The following is a 19729-nucleotide window of genomic DNA, read 5'->3' on the forward strand; positions in this document are numbered from 1 at the left end:
ATAGCGTGTACGTTGCCGAAAGTCGCACACATGATAGGTTAAGACAGTCTCTTTCAAACGATGGCAGAACCGTTGTGGTAGTATGTGCCAATCTTGAGTTATTGAATTTTAAGCATTATTTAATATAAATAAAAATTCATAAAAAATCAACGATAACGTGTACGTTGCCGAAAGTCGCACACATGATAGGTTAAGACAGTCTCTTTCAAACAAAGGCAGAACCGTTGTGGTAGTATGTCCCAATCTTGAGTTATTGAATTTTAAGCATTATTTAGAATAAATAAAAATTCATAAAAAATCAACGATAATGTGTACGTTGCCGAATGTCGCACACATGATAGAATAAGACAGTCTCTTTCAAACAATGGCAGAACCTTTGTGGTAGTATGTGCCAATCTTGAGTTATTGAATTTTAAGCATTATTTAATATAAATAAAAATTCATAAAAAATCAACGAAAACGTGTACGTTGCCGAAAGTCGCACACATGATAGGTTAAGACAGTCTCTTTCAAACGATGGCAGAACCGTTGTGGTAGTATGTGCCAATCTTGAGTTATTGAATTTTAAGCATTATTTAATATAAATAAAAATTCATAAAAAATCAACGATAACGTGTACGTTGCCGAAAGTCGCACACATGATAGGTTAAGACAGTCTCTTTCAAACGATGGCAGAACCGTTGTGGTAGTATGTGCCAATCTTGAGTTATTGAATTTTAAGCATTATTTAATATAAATAAAAATTCATAAAAAATCAACGATAACGTGTACGTTGCCGAAAGTCGCACACATGATAGAATAAGACAGTCTCTTTCAAACGATGGCAGAACCGTTGTGGTAGTATGTCGCAATCTTGAGTTATTGAATTTTAAGCATTATTTAATATAAATAAAAATTCATAAAAAATCAACGATAGCGTGTACGTTGCCGAAAGTCGCACACATGATAGGTTAAGACAGTCTCTTTCAAACGATGGCAGAACCGTTGTGGTAGTATGTGCCAATCTTGAGTTATTGAATTTTAAGCATTATTTAATATAAATAAAAATTCATAAAAAATCAACGATAACGTGTACGTTGCCGAAAGTCGCACACATGATAGGTTAAGACAGTCTCTTTCAAACAAAGGCAGAACCGTTGTGGTAGTATGTCCCAATCTTGAGTTATTGAATTTTAAGCATTATTTAGAATAAATAAAAATTCATAAAAAATCAACGATAATGTGTACGTTGCCGAATGTCGCACACATGATAGAATAAGACAGTCTCTTTCAAACAATGGCAGAACCTTTGTGGTAGTATGTGCCAATCTTGAGTTATTGAATTTTAAGCATTATTTAATATAAATAAAAATTCATAAAAAATCAACGAAAACGTGTACGTTGCCGAAAGTCGCACACATGATAGAATAAGACAGTCTCTTTCAAACAATGGCAGAACCGTTGTGGTAGTATGTGCCAATCTTGAGTTATTGAATTTTAAGCATTATTTAATATAAATAAAAATTCATAAAAAATCAACGAAAACGTGTACGTTGCCGAAAGTCGCACACATGATAGGTTAAGACAGTCTCTTTCAAACGATGGCAGAACCGTTGTGGTAGTATGTGCCAATCTTGAATTGTTGAATTTTAAGCATTATTTAATATAAATAAAAATTCGTAAAAAATCAACGATAATGTGTACATTGCCGAAAGTCGCACACATGATAGAATAAGACAGTCTCTTTCAAAGGATGGCAGAACCGTTGTGGTATTATGTGCCAATCTTGAGTTATTGAATTTTAAGCATTATTTAATATAAATAAAAATTCATAAAAAATCAACGATAGCGTGTGCGTTGCCAAAAGTCGCACACATGATAGCCTAAGACAGTCTCTTTCAAAGGATGGCAGAACCGTTGTGGTATTATGTGCCAATCTTGAATTATTGAATTTTAAGCATTATTTAATATAAATAAAAATTCGTAAAAAATCAACGATAACGTGTACGTTGCCGAAAGTCGCACACAATATAGCTTAAGACAGTCTCTTTCAAAAGATGGCAGAATGGTTGTGGTACTATGTGCCAATCTTGAGTTATTGAATTTTAAGCATTATTTAATATAAATAAAAATTCGTAAAAAATCAATGATAACGTGTACGTTGCCGAAAGTCGCACACATGATAGCTTAAGACAGTCTCTTTCAAACGATGGCAGAACCGTTGTGGTAGTATGTGCCAATCTTGAGTTATTGAATTTTAAGCATTATTTAATATAAATAAAAATTCATAAAAATCAACGATAGCGTGTGCGTTGCCAAAAGTCGCACACATGATAGCTTAAGACAGTCTCTTTCAAAGGATGGCAGAACCGTTGTGGTAGTATGTGCCAATCTTGAATTGTTGAATTTTAAGCATTATTTAATATAAATAAAAATTCGTAAAAAATCAACGATAATGTGTACATTGCCGAAAGTCGCACACAATATAGCTTAAGACAGTCTCTTTCAAACGATGGCAGAACGGTTGTGGTACTATGTGCCAATCTTGAGTTATTGAATTTTAAGCATTATTTAATATAAATAAAAATTCGTAAAAAATCAGTGATAACGTGTACGTTGCCGAAAGTCGCACACATGCTAGCTTAAGACAGTCTCTTTCAAACGATGGCAGAACCGTTGTGGTAGTATGTGCCCATCTTGAGTTATTGAATTTTAAGCATTATTTAATATAAATAAAAATTCATAAAAATCAACGATAGCGTGTGCGTTGCCAAAAGTCGCACACATGATAGCTTAAGACAGTCTCTTTCAAACGATGCCAGAACCGTTGTGGTAGTATGTGCCAATCTTGAGTCATTGAATTTTAAGCACGCTGTCGTTCATTTTTTAAGAATTTTTATTTATATTAAATAATGCTTAAAATTCAATAACTCAAGATTGGGATATACTACCACAACGGTTTTGCCATCTTTTGAAAGAGTCTGTCTTAAGCTATCATGTGTGCGACTTTCGGCAACGTACACATTATCGTTGATTTTTGTTTTGGGTGTTTAAAACATGCTTCACATATTATACTCTGTAACCGGGGTGTTTAAAACATGCTTTCCATATTATACTCTGTAACCGGGGTGTTTAAAACATGCTTCACATATTATACTCTGTAACCGGGGTGTTTAAAACATGCTTCACATATTATACTCTGTAACCGGGGTGTAAAAAAAAACATGCTTCCCATATTATACTCTGTAACAGGGGTGTTTAAAACAGGCTTCACATATTATACTCCGTAACCGGGATGTTTAAAACATGCTTAACATATTATACTCTGTAACCGGGGTGTTGAAAACATGCCTCACATATTATACTCTGTAACCGGGGTGTTTAAAACATGCTTCACATATTATACTCTGTAACCGGGGTGTTTAAAACATGTTTCACATATTATACTCTGTAACCGGGGTGTTGAAAACATGCCTCACATATTATACTCTGTAACCGGGGTGTTTAAAACATGCTTTACATATTATACTCTGTAACCGGGGTGTTTAAAACATGCTTCACATATTATACTCTGTAACTGGGGTGTTTAAAACAGGCTTCACATATTATACTCCGTAACCGGGATGTTTAAAACATGCTTAACATATTATACTCTGTAACCGGGGTGTTTAAAACATGCTTTACATATTATACTCTGTAACCGGGGTGTTTAAAACATGCTTTACATATTATACTCTTTAACTGGGGTGTTTAAAACATGCTTTACATATTATACTCTGTAACCGGGGTGTTTAAAACATGCTTCACATATTATACTCTGTAACCGGGGTGTTTAAAACATGCTTTACATATTATACTCTGTAACCGGGGTGTTTAAAACATGCTTCACATATTATACTCTGTAACCGGGGTGTTAAAAACATGCTTTACATATTATACTCTTTAACTGGGGTGTTTAAAACATGCTTCCCATATTATACTCTGTAACTGGGGTGTTTAAAACATATTATACTCTGTAACCGGGGTTTTAAAAAAAACATGCTTCCCATATTATACTCTGTAACTGGTGTGTTTAAAACATGCTTCACATATTATACTCCGTAACCGGGGTGTTTAAAACATGCTTCACATATTATACTCTGTAACCGGGGTGTTTAAAACATGCTTCACATATTATACTCCGTAACCGGGGTGTTTAAAACATGCTTCACATATTATACTCTGTATCCGGGGTGTTTAAAACATGCTTCACATATTATACTCCGTAACCGGGGTGTTTAAAACATGCTTCACATATTATACTCTGTAACCGGGGTGTTAAAAAAAACATGCTTCACATATTATACTCTGTAACCGGAGTGTTAAATAAAACATGCTTCACATATTATACTCTGTAACCGGAGTGTTAAATAAAACATGCTTCACATATTATACTCTGTAACCGGAGTGTTAAATAAAACATGCTTCACATATTATACTCTGTAACCGGGGTGTTTAAAACATGCTTCACATATTATACTCTGTAACCGGGGTGTTTAAAACATGCTTCACATATTATACTCTGTAACCGGGGTTTAAAAAAAACACGCTTCCCATATTATACTCTGTAACCGGGGTGTTTAAAACATGCTTCACATATTATACTCTGTATCCGGGGTGTTTAAAACATGCTTCACATATTATACTCTGTATCCGGGGTGTTTAAAACATGTTTCACATATTATACTCTGTAACCGGGGTGTTAAAAAAAACATGCTTCACATATTATACTCTGTAACCAGAGTGTTAAATAAAACATGCTTCACATATTATACTCTGTAACCGGAGTGTTAAATAAAACATGCTTCACATATTATACTCTGTAACCGGAGTGATAAATAAAACATGCTTCACATATTATACTCTGTAACCGGGGTGTTTAAAACATGCTTCACATATTATACTCTGTAACCGGGGTTTTAAAAAAACATGCTTCCCATATTATACTCTGTAACTGGGGTGTTTAAAACATGCTTCACATATTATACTCTGTAACCGGGGTGTTTAAAACATGCTTCACATATTATACTCTGTAACCGGGGTTTAAAAAAAACATGCTTCCCATATTATACTCTGTAACCGGGGTGTTTAAAACATGCTTCACATATTATACTCTGTAACCGGGGTGTTAAAAAAAACATGCTTCACATATTATACTCTGCATATACAGATTTCCATCTCTGTTAGTATGCAGTTGATGAGGAGGCATTGCTGGTATTTCTTCCTGTTAAAGCATGTTGTCTGATCTCCAGCAGGACAGTGGATAGGCTGAGCTGTTCTGGCTGCTGATCACAGCTGCCACAGGGTTGCTGATTTAAATCTTACCAGGGGGCAGCGGGAAATCGGTATAATACAGGAGGAAGCTGACCACACACTGAGCGCAGCAGGTTTTTTCCCGGTGTTTGGGCCTCTAGAATTACACAAGGAATGCTGAGGTGCGTCTGCACAAGTCAAGACAACGTTTAAATGTATTTTTTGCACAGTTTGAAATGGCCAGCAGCCTTTTACATTATGGGCCCTCTCTTATACCCTGGGCATGTTGCCATGCTCATTGCTACCTTCTACCCTATGAACAGTCTATTTTTACACCTTGTCCGTGCGTCGTTTAAATAGTGATGAGCTTACAAACTTATATCTATGCCAATGGGTGTGGTGCTATAAAGGTGAGGTGTGTTCAGGTAAATTTCTGGTGAATTGCTATCTTGGCAATGGAAAACACAGGTGCCCCACTGACTGAACTGAACCTAAACAGTCAACCGTCAGACATTTATTGCTATCTTGGTGACACAGGTGCTCAATGCTCTTACACCCCCACTTGTTGCACATACAAGGACACACATCAGTGCACAAACCCAACTTTTACATCAACAATAAACAGAATTCACCATAAAATAACATTGCTGTTCCTGTAAATGACCTTCTCACATACCTTTACAATGTAACATGCAGGTTAGTTTCTTCTGCTGAGACCTGCAGAAATGCTGCACTGTTAAAATACCAATCTGCCAAAGTCAGAACAGACTTGACTCTTTAAAGGAATGGCAAGTGACACACAGATTGGTTTATTTCATGTTACCCCAAAAACACAGCCAAAGTTAATTAAGAGAGTTATTTCAAGTAAATTCAAGCTGAGTAAGGCATACTGGAGCTGGTGGGCAAAAACGGGTGGTGACCTGGCCACCACTGCTGACCCGCCAACTGGAGGGTGTAGCGGTTAAGGGTTGAAACATCCAAAGAAGGTTGGGCACCGTCTGACGACATCAGCTTCAGGCTGAAGGCCACAGTTGTTCTAGAGAGCGACTGTATATTTAGCATCCTTAGATGTATTAAGCAACTCATAGAAGACATTACCACCCACAGTGGACAGCGCAGTGGGTGGAAACGATTGTGACTGATGGTGTCTAGCTAGAATGTAGACCTGAACACAGAACTTGATGACCAACTATGTTACTGAATATAGCCACATATATTGCTTCATACTTTATATTTCATACAGTAAAATGGTGGAGAATTCTGTAGAAGATCTACATCAGATATAAACGAACCGTATGTGTAACAGACTTGCACTGCTGTCGTGACCGTGAACTCCACAGGCACTTCAATATAACACCCCTGCCAAGCATTTGTGGTGTTTTGATTGAACACCTTATCAAACACTCCTGTGATCAAACACAGCCGTCTGGAATCCGTGCTGCCGCTGCGGCTGCCGCAGTTGTTTAGGCCGGGTAAATGAGCCATATGATCACACATGTAAATCAGCTCTGATAGCAAATACGTTTCGCGTTAATGACGGCTCAGCAGGCGCCGCAGACGTGCTCATGAAAGAACGACAGAATAAATATTTCATTCTGCCTCTGGCTTTTCTTGGGGAAAATACAGACTTGTTAGATATTCCAGAAAATAAAGCCAGCAGAGCCTTGCAGAATAGTTTGGAGATTTACACATTTATAAATGTGTTTGAATCCCATATCTACACAAGTAGTTAAATAATAATCAAATGTTAACACTTTACATCATAAAGGACAATGGAAACTGGAGCTGACTTCAGTACTGGATGAAAGAAGTTCTATGGAACAACTATGGAACAAGTTTGATTGGAAGGTTAAAATGATGGGCTATTTAGGATACCATTGGTTTGTTGTGTTGATGATTAAAATAATATTGCCTGATTACTGCCTGGCCAAAAAAAAAGGTCACACACTCTAATATTTGGTTGGACCATCTTTAGCGCTGATTGCTGCACACTTTCACTGTGGCACTGTTTCAATAAGCTTCTGCAATGTCACAAGATTTATTTATTTCCATCCAGTGTTGCATTAATTTTTCACCAAGATCTTGCAGCAGCATTGATGATGGTAGAGTCTGACCACTGCACAAAGTCTTCTCCAGCACATCCCAAAGATTCTCAATGGGGTTAAGGTCTGGACTATGTGGTTAACAATCCATGTGTGAAAATGATGATCTCATGCTCCCTGAATCACTCTTTCACAATTCCATTCCAGCCCCATGAATTCTGACATTGTCATCTTGGAATATGGCCGTGTCATCAGGGAAGAAAAAATCCCTTGATCCAGGAATAACCTGGTCTATATTCAGTATATTCAGGTAGTCAGCTGACCTCATTCTTTCAGCACATACTGTTGCTGAACCTAGACCTGCAGACCAACTGCAGCATCAACCCCACATCATTTACTTAGTTAAATCCAGGTGGAGCCTTTCTTTTGGCCAGGCAGTGTATCAATAAATGCTGGAGAATTTGTGGTATTGTTGGTGTCTAAATCCATATGTTCAGATTGGTGATTAGAAATTCAGAGGTTATGGATCCTGGAAATGAAAGCCCTAATGTGACTCAAGGAATCCAATAGGTGAGTTCAAATGTGTGTCTTGCTTTAGGCTTAACTAGATTTATATTTTCTGCCTCACCCAGGTTCACTTCTATACCATGTAAAGTTATGCTGCAGGTCTGAGCTGCTCCAGGGCAGGATTCAGGATTTACAGCGCAGTTACAGTGGCCTGGAGCACTGATGGTCTACAACACATCCCCCACACATTCAGCTGCCCACATATGAGTGATAGCAGGGTATGTTCTGCAAAACATAACTGATATGTAGTCTAGCTAAATTAATAATTCTCAACAGTAAACAGAATAAACAATAAAATAACATTGCAGTTCCCTTAAATAAGCTGCTGGCGTATCTTTACAGCATGAACACTCATGTTTTTTTTTTCTGCTGAGACGCACAAAACACTGCACTGTTAAGATACGAACGTGCCAAAGTCAGAGCTCACCTGGTTCTTACAGGGAATGGCATGTGACACACTAAATGGTTTCTTTCACATTATGCCCAAAAAACACACCCATGATTAATTGAGAGAATTAATACATGGCCTTTTTTAACGTTTCAAGCTGCACAAGGTGTATTTTTGAGCCCTTATGATACCAAACACACACTGACACACCCACTGACACGCCCTGCGTGTCACGCAGCTGACACGTAATTGACCAGTACGCTATAAATGGCTAAAATAGGGCCCTTGGTCTGGGAGAAGAGGGCAGGTCTTCCAAATGAGCAGGTAAAAATTTGGTAAAAAATTTGACAACATGGCCGCCAACTTTGGCTTTATTTCTATAGAAGGAAAGGGAATGGAACCACAGCGTACTGGTTTTTCTATGTATCATGGCTATTGAGTATACTCAAGTTCTACATAACACATACTTAAAAACTAAGTACTAATATGAATTATTATTTAGTTTATTTAGTTGCGCTACTCTCTCTATGATTGGGGCAATCTGCTGTAGCTAGTTTAAATTCAGAGCTTTAAAGCTTAACTTTTACCTTCTTTACATTACCAGACCTTCTGTATTTGTCCTAAATACAGCACTGTACTGTATGTGTGTCTGTAAATACAGAAGTTTCTCTATGAAGCGTGATGTGATGTGTAATTTCCTGCAGCACAGATTCATATCTAGGGCAAATATCATTATGAGGTTTCAAACGTCGCTCTTTTTCTGCTGTGTGTTAGTTACATTTCAGCCCTCACACACACACACACACACACACACACACACACACACACAGAGTCACGCACACAAGCATATGGTGTGACGTACACCCAGGCCATACCCTCAGTGACGCACTCTTCATGCAGTGACCTGCTTCAGACTGACACTGGCTGCGTGCGTGACTCTGTGTGTGTGTGTGTGTGTGAGTGTGTGTGTGTGTGTCCTCTTCTGCAGGCTGCAGAAGCCTCAGTAAAGGTTACACACTCGTCACACAGCTGTCGTCTGTTCCTCCGGCCCCCCGCAGCAAATACACACCACATATAAAACTTTAAAGGCAGTTTGTTGTCTTCTTTCTGTATACTTCAATAATTTATCCGGAGTGTGCGCTCATGAGTGTTTGTGTCTTTGTGTGCTCTTGGGTGTGTGTGTGTGTGTACAAGGGGGGTTATCTCTGTGCTGCTAAAATGTTCCTGCCCTTCCCACACACACACACACTTACACACACACTCATTCTGAAGGTTCAGACTGAGTTGCAGAATTGAGGGTGCTTCTCAACCATCTGTTTGTGCGAGAGTGTGTGTGTGTGTGTGTGTGTGTGTGTAGATGGGAAAGTGTCTGTTGGTGGGTTAGTGAATATTTCATGTACATGTTTCTTAGTGTTCTCTCTCTTTCCTACCCTCCATCTCTCTCTCTCTCTCTCTCTCTCTCTCTGTGAGGCTGAACACTGGTCAGTGTGCTCATGGCAAGGCTACATGAGTTGAGGGAGATGAAGTCAGGTCTGATGTGGGTGCAGATGGACGGAACACTCCATTTCCAAAGTTTTGCAACGGTTAAACATTCCTTAATCCACAGTGTGACACAAGTACTGGCAATACGCCACAGTGGCCATTATCACCCACAGTGGGAAGTTCTGTAAAAAATTAAGAGACCACTTTAGTTTATCTGATTTTGCTATTTATAGGTATATGTTTGAGTGAAATGAACATTGTTGTTTTATTCTATAAACTGCAGAAATATTTTCTCCCAATTTCCAAATAAAAATATTTAGAATCATTTAGAGCATTTATTTGCAGAAAATGAGAAATGGCTAAAATAAAAAAAAAGATGCAGAGCATTCAGACCTCAAATAATGCAAAGAAAAGTTTTAAAAGTCAATATTTGGTTAAATAACCCTGGTTTTTAATCACAGTTTCCATGCATCTTGTCATGTTCTCCTCCACCAGTCTTACACACTGCTTTTGGATAACTTTATGCCACTCCTGGCACAAAAAATTGAGGTAAGTCGAGGTAATTGAAAAGTGTATGCTAGACTTGCCAACTAAAAAATGGGTTGAAATTAGTTGCTAAAACATTTTTAGTTAGATTAACAAACTCCAAAGTGTTTATTGTACATGTCAACAGAAAACACTACTACAATGTTTATAAAAATATAGAAAAAAAATATTGATTGGCTCAACTGAACTCAGTCAGGTCATCATTTTGCTTTGACTCAGTTACGTTGTAAATATATAACATTTTAAGTATATTCAACTTTACTGAGTTTTGTTCAAACAACAATAGTTTAATTAGCTTAACAGTTTTTTTTCAAGTATTGTGGGCTTAAATAAATTAGTTTATTTAATATATATAGGTATTCTTAGCATATATTTTTTGGACCGCCAACACTGACAGCGTAATACTGGGGCAACATAGAAGTGAACTCTGTAGCTCAAAGCTAACATACTGTGAGCACGAGAAAAAACAAATAATGGTGATTTGCTCTTACAGCCCACAAACACTGAAGTCTGGCAATCAACACATATTTTACACTAATGCATGACTTGGATCTGGTAGCTTTGGGCAACAGACAACACAATGATGGTAAGTAAGGGATAGGCCACACCCAATATGCAAATATATGATGCCAGGAGCCTATGGGAAAGCTGTATGAAACAACACTGTAGAAAGAGCATTTATACGTGTAGTAACAAAAACTTGGTTGATATTACATTTTTTCATTGGCTCAAGGTTAGAGATGGGGCCGATCCGATACAATATCGGTATCGGGGCCGATATTGACGTAATCCAACGAATCGGATATCGGGCGGGCGCTGCCGATCCACTTACCGATCCATATTCCAGTCCAAAGCTTGAGCTGAACAATAAACCCGCCATAACGTTAACACAAAACGCATCCCTGATCAGGATTCCAGTTTAACAGTTTACCCTGAACCCCCAGCAGCTTCAGTCTGCGGCTGACTGAGTAACTTTAGCTATTTATCTACAAAAAAAGTCCATTATCTGGAGAGTTTTCACTTTGGAAACGCTGTACAGCAGAACGGTACACGTAAAGTCAGCGTCTGAGAGGTAAACAGATTAACACCAGCAGTCTGTTAGCCTAGCTAGCACTGAACTGACAGCAGCTGCATTCCGGTGTTGTGAAGGTATGAACTACAGACTGGAGTAAACTATATTCATAATCCACATATCCTATAAAACCACAGCATCTACAAACACTAACCAGCACAAACACACCCATCTGTTATTAAAAAACAGTCATTAATTTAGTTCGGAAATACAGTTAGTATTGCCACTTAGCCGTTAGCCATCTCCATTAAGATCTGCAGTCTGTTAGCCTAGCTAGCAAAATCATTCCGGCATTGTGAATGTAATAAATAACTATCTTAAGTGAACTACAGCCATAATCCACATCTAATATCAAACCACAGATCCTACCAACCCTAACCAGCGCTAAGAAATCAATCTGTTATTAAAAAACAGTCATTAATTTAGCTCGGAAATACAGTTAGCATCGCCAGTTAGCCGTTAGCTATTGCAGCTAATCCTCTATGCTACCTGTCAAAATAAAAGTCTCCTGCACAACCGTTGCAAAAAATGCCCTGTATTGGATGGAGCTCCATCATTTAAGAGATCACAGTTCCAATGCTCCAGAGCTCAATACTGGTGGCTCTTGCCCACACCTGGAATTAGGCATGGTGCTGATAGGTTCATGTGTATTTGCTTCAGAGAGTCCTAATCTACTGGCAATACTTCTGTACATACCCTCTCTCTCTCTTTCTCTTTCTCTCTGTGGGAAAGGCTGATGTTCCAGTAAGCAGTAGAGTAGACGTCACTCTGAGGGCAAGTGAGCAAATCTAAAAGCATACCCTGCTGTGTGCAGTGCATGTGTGTGTGAGTGTGTGTGTGTGTGTCAGTAAAGCTGCTGGGCCCAGAATGCAGAATGTGCTGTTTCTTAAAAGCATTCTTATGCATGATCTGTAATTTAAACCCATCAGACATCAGTTCACTTTTAGCTAAATTACCAAGATTAAAACTGAATCAAATGCAGTCTGAGATTTGATGATTCATTAAATTATTTCCTAAAAATGGAAATTAAATCTAATCTTTGTGAGGTCAAAGAGTTGCAGTATACATGCTACGTATCTGACTTACCTCAACACCACATTACTCCACCCCATCTCCTCAACTCCACCCCATATAACACCCCACTACTCCACCCCATCTTCTCAAATGTCCATTACTCTACTGATGTCTCCATCGTTTTTGAATAATTGTTATATATGGTTGAATTAGATAAGTGCAAAAAACATCATTTTTACACTCAAACCAGACGCAAAAGTAGTTACGTTAAATTGTTTGTAAAATGCACAGAACTAAAGAAAGAGACTTCACCTTATAAATAGAGCACATCAAAATTTATCATTTTGATAAGTTACGGTTGACTAAAGTAAAGCTTTGGGTAAACCTCTATCAGAGAAATATACAGCTATGAAAACAAATATTCTGAATCAGTTCCTCAGATTTTACTATTTATGGGTTTATGTTTGAGTAAAATGAACATTATTGTTTTATTCTATAAACTACAGACAATATTTCCAATATTCCAGACAAAAATAGCCATTTACAGCATTAATTTGCAGAAAATGAGAAATGGCTAAAATAACAAAAAAGATGCAGAGCTTTCAGACCTCAAATAATGCAAAGCAAACAAATTTATATTCTTAAAGATTTAAGAGTTCAGAAATCAATATTTGGTGGAATAACCCTGATTTTTAATCACAGACCGTTTTCGTGCAGCTTGGCCTGTTTTCCTCCACCAGTCTTACACACTGCTTTTGGATAACTTTATGCCTGCACTCCTGGTGATCATCCATCTTCCTTCCTTCTTCCTTCTATTCTCACAGCGGCTAAATGTTACTATCAAGATGCTAAATGTTGTGGGCGACACCAGCACACTTCTTAGAAACAGTGTAGGTGAAAATAGGTAGGGTAGGGAAATTATAGCAATTTTATTTAAGTGGAAATGCTTGAATTCCAGCTGTTGCTGAAAACATATTTATAATATTGATGCACTTTATAAGTCAGTGCCTTCTTTTAAATGCCAGGGCCCTCGTAATTCTACCAGTGAAGTTTAAAGCTACTCTGAGCTTGTTAATGGTGTAAAAATACAGATTTTTTTGCATGGGCAACACAATGCCACTACAACTAGAATTGTAAGGCTGTTAGTTGTGAGCATCGGCTAAAAGCTCTGTATTTTAAAATGCTGGAGATGTATAGAGATGGGCTATTTGACAAAAGTCCATTTCTCTTTTAGTTTTAGTTTAGTTTTTTTTTTGCTTCTGTTTAGTTGTCGTTTATTACATATAACTTCGATTTTTATGATAATTCTATTTTCTGCATTTTAATGCCATGTTTAACTTCAGTAGGTTTAGCTGTGGGGCGGCTGGATTAACTATGTGTGTCATATCTGCTTTCCGCTGACCTTTAGCTGTGAGCAATCGGAGACCGTCTGCATGAATATTCTGCAGCCAAGGGGCTTTGCGATTTCATCAGGTCCCCACAGATGCACACAGCGATGCTGCAGAGCAGTCCCACAGACTGCCAAGTGCAAGCAAAAATGACATCTGTCAAAAGAAATTTTCAATCATTATAGAATTTTTATTTGACATATTTTACATGCCCTGATACTGTAAAAATGTGTGGGGGACAAAACTTGCCTTCACCTAAACCTCAACTATATTCTCTATATCAAAGCATCACTCAGCTTTTACATGCATACTCCCAGTATAAATACACCTGTTCTGTGAAGGCCTCAGTGATTTGTTGGAGAACACAAGTGAACAAACAGCATCATTAAGACCAAGAATCTCACCAGACAGGTCAGAGAAAAGGTTGTGGAGACGTTTAAGGCAGGGTTAGGTTATAAAAATAAGAACTGCTCAATCCATCATCCAACAATAGAAAAAGCATTCTACAATTGTAAACCTACCAAGAACATGACCATCCACCAAAACAGACAGATTGAGCAAGAAGAGCACTGGACAGAGAAGCAGCCAAGAGACCCATGGTCACTCTGGAGGAGCTGCAGAGATCCACAGCTTAGGTGGGAGAATCAGTTCACAGAATAACTTAAGTTGTGCACTCCACAAGTTTGACCTTTGTGGAAGAGCAGCAAGAATAAAACCATTGTAGGGGACACAACAAACATATGACCTAAAGGCAAAGTGCTATGAAACACCATCCCAACTGTGAAACATGGTGGTGGCAGCATCATGCTATGGGCATGTTTTTACTTCAGGAGGGACAAAGAAGCTGTTCAGAGATGATGGGAAGATGGATGGAGATAAATAAATACAGGGCAATCCTGAAAGAAAACCTGTTGGAGGCTGCAAAAAACTTGAGACTAGGAAATAGATTCACCTTCCAGCAAGACAATGACCCTAAACCTAAACTTACAGCAAGAGCTACAGGGGAATGGTTTCGATCAAAGAATATTAATGTGTTAGAATTATCCAATCAAAGTCCTAAAACAGACCTAAATCCCATTGAGCTTCTGTGACAAGACATGAAAACTGCTGTTCACAGAAGCTTATCATATAACCTTATAAATTGTTCAATGGTTCAATAGATATTTAGCTTTTTACAAAGAGGCAGACACTGTGGAGGAGGTGAGTGACAGGCTACGTGGTGAATGAGGTGAGTGACTGGCTGAGACTGTGTGAGTTAAACTCAACATTCACACTGAAGACAGTTATATTTACATCCTGATCTGTAAATATGGGGCGGGGACAGTCAGCGGTGGCTGTGGGCACGGTGTTGTTGGAGCGGTGTGTAAGCTCTGACTGAGAGACTGTGAGTGTTGTGGGCGAGGCTCACGGAGAGCGTGTGTTCATCACCAAAAGTCTCCAATAACACCGCAAAAACTCGCTAGATTTGTCGGTAGTCGCTTTTTTTTCACAAAAAAAAGTCGCTAAAGGGGCTGAAAAGTGGCTAAATTGGCAGCACTGACTGACAGTCACACTGTCTACATTCTGATTAAGAACAGGGCTGCTCTCACTGACGGGACTCAGGGTTAATGTCACACGCAGCGCCGTGCGCAGTGCCCTAGTGCTTGTAAATTTAATGGTCCAATGAAGGTAATTTAAAAACCAGGACATTTCCTCACTTTTTGAAAAAAATACGGATGTTTGGTCACCCTACCATAACAACCACCTGTAATTCCATTAAAACACAATCCCTCAGAATAGCAAGGTTTACGTTCAACACATAACCAACTTTGTTTACCTGAGCTCCAACAACTTTAGTACGACCCCCTCATTCACTCGTTTTTACACACTCATGTTGTGCGCTGCGTGTGTCTGTAGTGTTGTGGTGTGAGTGTGTGTGTGTGTGTGTGTGTGTAGGTGACTGGGTTTTAAATGAGGGTTTGGGCTGAGATTGTGGGGGTCCTGCCAGCAAGGGGCCAGGGAGACGGTCCACACACTGCTGGATCAAATTCAATTTGAGCTCCAGGAGTGGTTCATCTCATCACACACACACGAACGCACACACACACACACACACACACACACACACACACACACACAGAAACACACTACTTTCTTCAGCAGTCTGCCAGTCTGTGTGCATGGAAAGGTTCTTAATCAGCTTGTGGCTGGGTGCCAGTGCACTGTCCTAAGGAGAAAGAGTCTGTGTGTGTGTGTGTGTGTTTGTGTGGTTAGGAATGCAGCAATGTGTTTTGAGTTGGGGTTGCTGAGGATCTATGCAGCATATATGCATAATCTACACACAGTTTGGGGTCACAAGACAGACTTGTGTTAAGTACTGGTGTCAGTTCTAAATCAAGACCAAGGGTATGGCGTCGCATCAAAAGTCACATGTCAAAAATCGTGGCGCAAACATACCAGGTGTCACGTCTTAGCCCTGTCTCATGTCTCTGTGTGTCTTTCCCACGTGACCTGTGCCTCTCTGTGTCTCCTGTCAGTAGATTTCCACCATGTGTTTCTCATTTGTAGCTCCGCCCCTTCCCCAGGTGTTTCCAATTCTAGTGTGTTTTATGTTACTATAAATAGCCCTCCTCTGCCACCTTGTCCTCCGTCGGTCTTTGCACCTTCCCCTGTCGTTCGTCTTTCTCTGTGTTTCATTGCCTCTGTTCCTCACGCCTTAGTCTCTGTGTTTATCTCTAGTTTTATGTTTCTAGTTTCCTGTTTATTTTCGTCTCCCTAAGCTCCTTGTATATATCCCTGCTTTGTGTTTATTTTCTAGATTAGCTACTTGTATTTATTCTGTTAGTTTATCATAAGTACTTCTTGTTTGTTTAGGTTTATGTTCTCTAGTTTCACTCGTTGTTTTGGTTTTTGATTATTCGTTTATCTTGGTTACATGTTTACGTTACTTGTTTCATTGTTTACTTGTTATTTATTTATTAAATCATTCATTTTTCCCTTACCTGCATTTGTGTCCGCCTCCTCGTCTCCCTGCCTGGGTGAATCCGTGACACCAGGTGAAAAAAAATTTACCTGTGTGTTTTAACATTCTCTGTGTGAAAATTTACATCTCATGAGCGCAAATAAGAAACTCGCGAGCAAAAAAAGGGAATCCCTGTGCGCACCTGTGTTAATTTTCACAACAAATTCTGATTTAGTTTTAGTCACAGTCTTGTAATGAACATAGCATTAAGTTTTAGTCATAATTTGGTCATCTGAAATGTTTTCAGTTTTAGTCTAGTTTTAGTCGACTAAATATCATAAGAATATAGTCGACTAAAATTACAGTCAATTTAGTCGACTAAAATGTAAAGGGTGTAAATTTAAATGCTTTTTCATCAGTTCCCTTGAATTAATAACTATACACTTATAAGAAATGAAACATTTATTAACCAGTTGCATGTGACTATAAATAAAATAAATTCTTATATTAATGAGTGAGTTTTGTATCAGAAACATTAATGTTACAGAACAGCAGTGGGGTCTTTTAGTACACAGTCGAGTTAAACACACCATCATCAGCTCATGAAATAACATTAGCATTAAAATGCTGATATTTACATGGAGATCTGTGAGACTCTTGTCTGCAGAAGCTGAAAGATGTGTGGTGTTTTTACCGAAGATGGAGTCGCTCCACACGGTTTACACGTTGTCTTGTTTTTCGTGACGTCAAAGGAGAAATACATAATCTCTTCTCTTTCTCTCTGCTGCCTACACTGCCGAGTTAACTTCCAGTCGAGCTCCGTAAGTAACGACAGATCACAGGCGAGTCTGTCCTCCCGGGTTTTGTATCTGCGCGCTGCTGCAGGAGACCTCCACCTTTGCTAAAGTAGTAGTGATTGAATCTCTTCCTAACTGGTCCCTACCTTTCACAAACCCAAATCAAATATGATTGGATGTTTTTATTCGTTGACGAAAATGTCAGTTAATTTCATGTCGTTTTAATTTTTTTTATGCTGTTTTTATTTAGTTATTGTCTCGTTTTTTGGTCTTGAAAAAAAACTTTATTGACGACAACTATGACAAAAATTCTTTGGCTGATATCTCCAGGGTTTGGGACGGATCGCCTACCTCCGAAAGCCAGAGGAGGGTGGAGAAAGAAGGACAGCGGGAAAGTTACCTAGCTAGCTATGCTAACATCCAAACAACTGTCTCTCTAGGCATTGAACCTGTGCAGACAGCTCCAAGATAACAAAATAAAGAATAAAATATATCCTTAAATGAGCTGCTGGTGTACCTTAATAGTGGGGAATGCGCAAGTCAGCATACTCTGCTGAGACACACAAAGCACCCCACTGTTAAGATTCGAACATGCCAAAGTCAGAGTGCACCTGCCTCTGAAAGGGATTCTTATTTTACTTTTCGGCCAAAACACACTCTGAATAATTAGGAAACATTGTTTATCTCTTTTGCACATTTCGAGCTGTGCAGGGCGTATTTTTTAACCTCCATGATACCAAAGACACACCAACACACCCTAAATCCAGCTGTGCTAAGTGCAGTTGACTGATAAACAGAGGAATAAATAGGACCCCTTGACTTCGTAATAGTTGTGGCATGTCTCAGAATCAACTTTTCTAAGCTTGTTATAGTAGTTCAGGAGCTGGTGTTCCTGCGCTGTGTGAGGACTATCAGAGTGTGGTGATGGCAGCAGGCATGAGGCTTAGCGGAGCAGTGGGCAGTGGAGACACACAGAGCCGGGCAGCGGAAGAAACACAAAGTTGGATCCACTAATGTGAATTCAGCTGATGAAAATGAGCAGTGGGTCTGTTTTGGCGCTCAAACCCAGCACTGTGCAGTGTATAACACTGTTGCCTGGACTTTCAACCCTGCCAGCACTAACTCCATCCATCCATCCAATGCTTATGCTAAAGCTAACACTGCTGCTCACAGCACAAGAGACAGGCCAAAGAGCACAAAGCCAGGTCAGAATATCAATTCAGATTCACTTCATTTACAGAACAGAAATGAAAAAGACCTTAGTGAGATTCCCAAAGGTGGTGGGCATAATGCGGAACGATTGGGAAGAGTCAGCTGGTCAGAGCACACCAGCAGAGTCACACAGCCCCAGTTTGCCGGCATAGTTTTTGAGTTATTTGAGTAAAAAGCCAGTAACTGAATGTCTGACATGAGTCACCCACTCAATTCTTTGTTTCTTCCAAAATTAAGGTTTTTAAAGTGGAGTAACTGTCACTCAGTGTTGTGCCAGTTCACAGCTTTTCTGAACTAGTTCAAGTTCAGTTAATACATGCTCAAAGTGAACAGTTCACGTTCAAAGTTCACAAATTTAATTCTGAACTTGTTCAAAGTTCAGTTCATTTTACTTTTTTCGTGAGATATTCAAATTAATACTTTTTTCACACTACAAGCTAGAAATCACTATACGTTCTTTGAAACTGCTCATTGTAGACATTTGCTCATGATACTGCAACTGTGGGTTTCTTACCAGGTGATGAAAATGTTCATAAGGAGAATCGATGTCTGTCTCCGTACCATCACTTCCACTAGCAATTTCCATTGCAGGGATTCTTAGCAGTTTTTCTGAGGCCTTCAAAGTATTTATATCGATATCGAAATTATATTGTATCGACCAAAATGAAGAAATATATCGTGATATAAAATTTTGACTTATTGTACAGCACTACGTCCACGTAAGTCTTTCTACTAGATAGAAAGCATTAAAGCATTGCTGTCAGGATTTGACAGCTTTAAGTCAGAATTGTCAAGTTACAAAGTTCAAATACTTGAGTAATTTTTACTTCTTACATTTTCCCACAATTATCTGCACTTTCTACTTTCTACTATTAAAAATAGCCCTATCCAGACCAAACTCTCCAATATGTTCTCAAAGCTACTTGTCCGATTGATGCCTTGCCCACTGGATGTTCCAGCCTTGCTCTCCTGTGGCAGGCCGGGGACCAACCACAACCCTGATCAGGAA

The sequence above is a fragment of the Astyanax mexicanus genome, chromosome 9, assembly GCF_023375975.1.
Source record: "Astyanax mexicanus isolate ESR-SI-001 chromosome 9, AstMex3_surface, whole genome shotgun sequence".
In the NCBI taxonomy this organism is placed as follows: Eukaryota; Metazoa; Chordata; class Actinopteri; order Characiformes; family Acestrorhamphidae; genus Astyanax; species Astyanax mexicanus.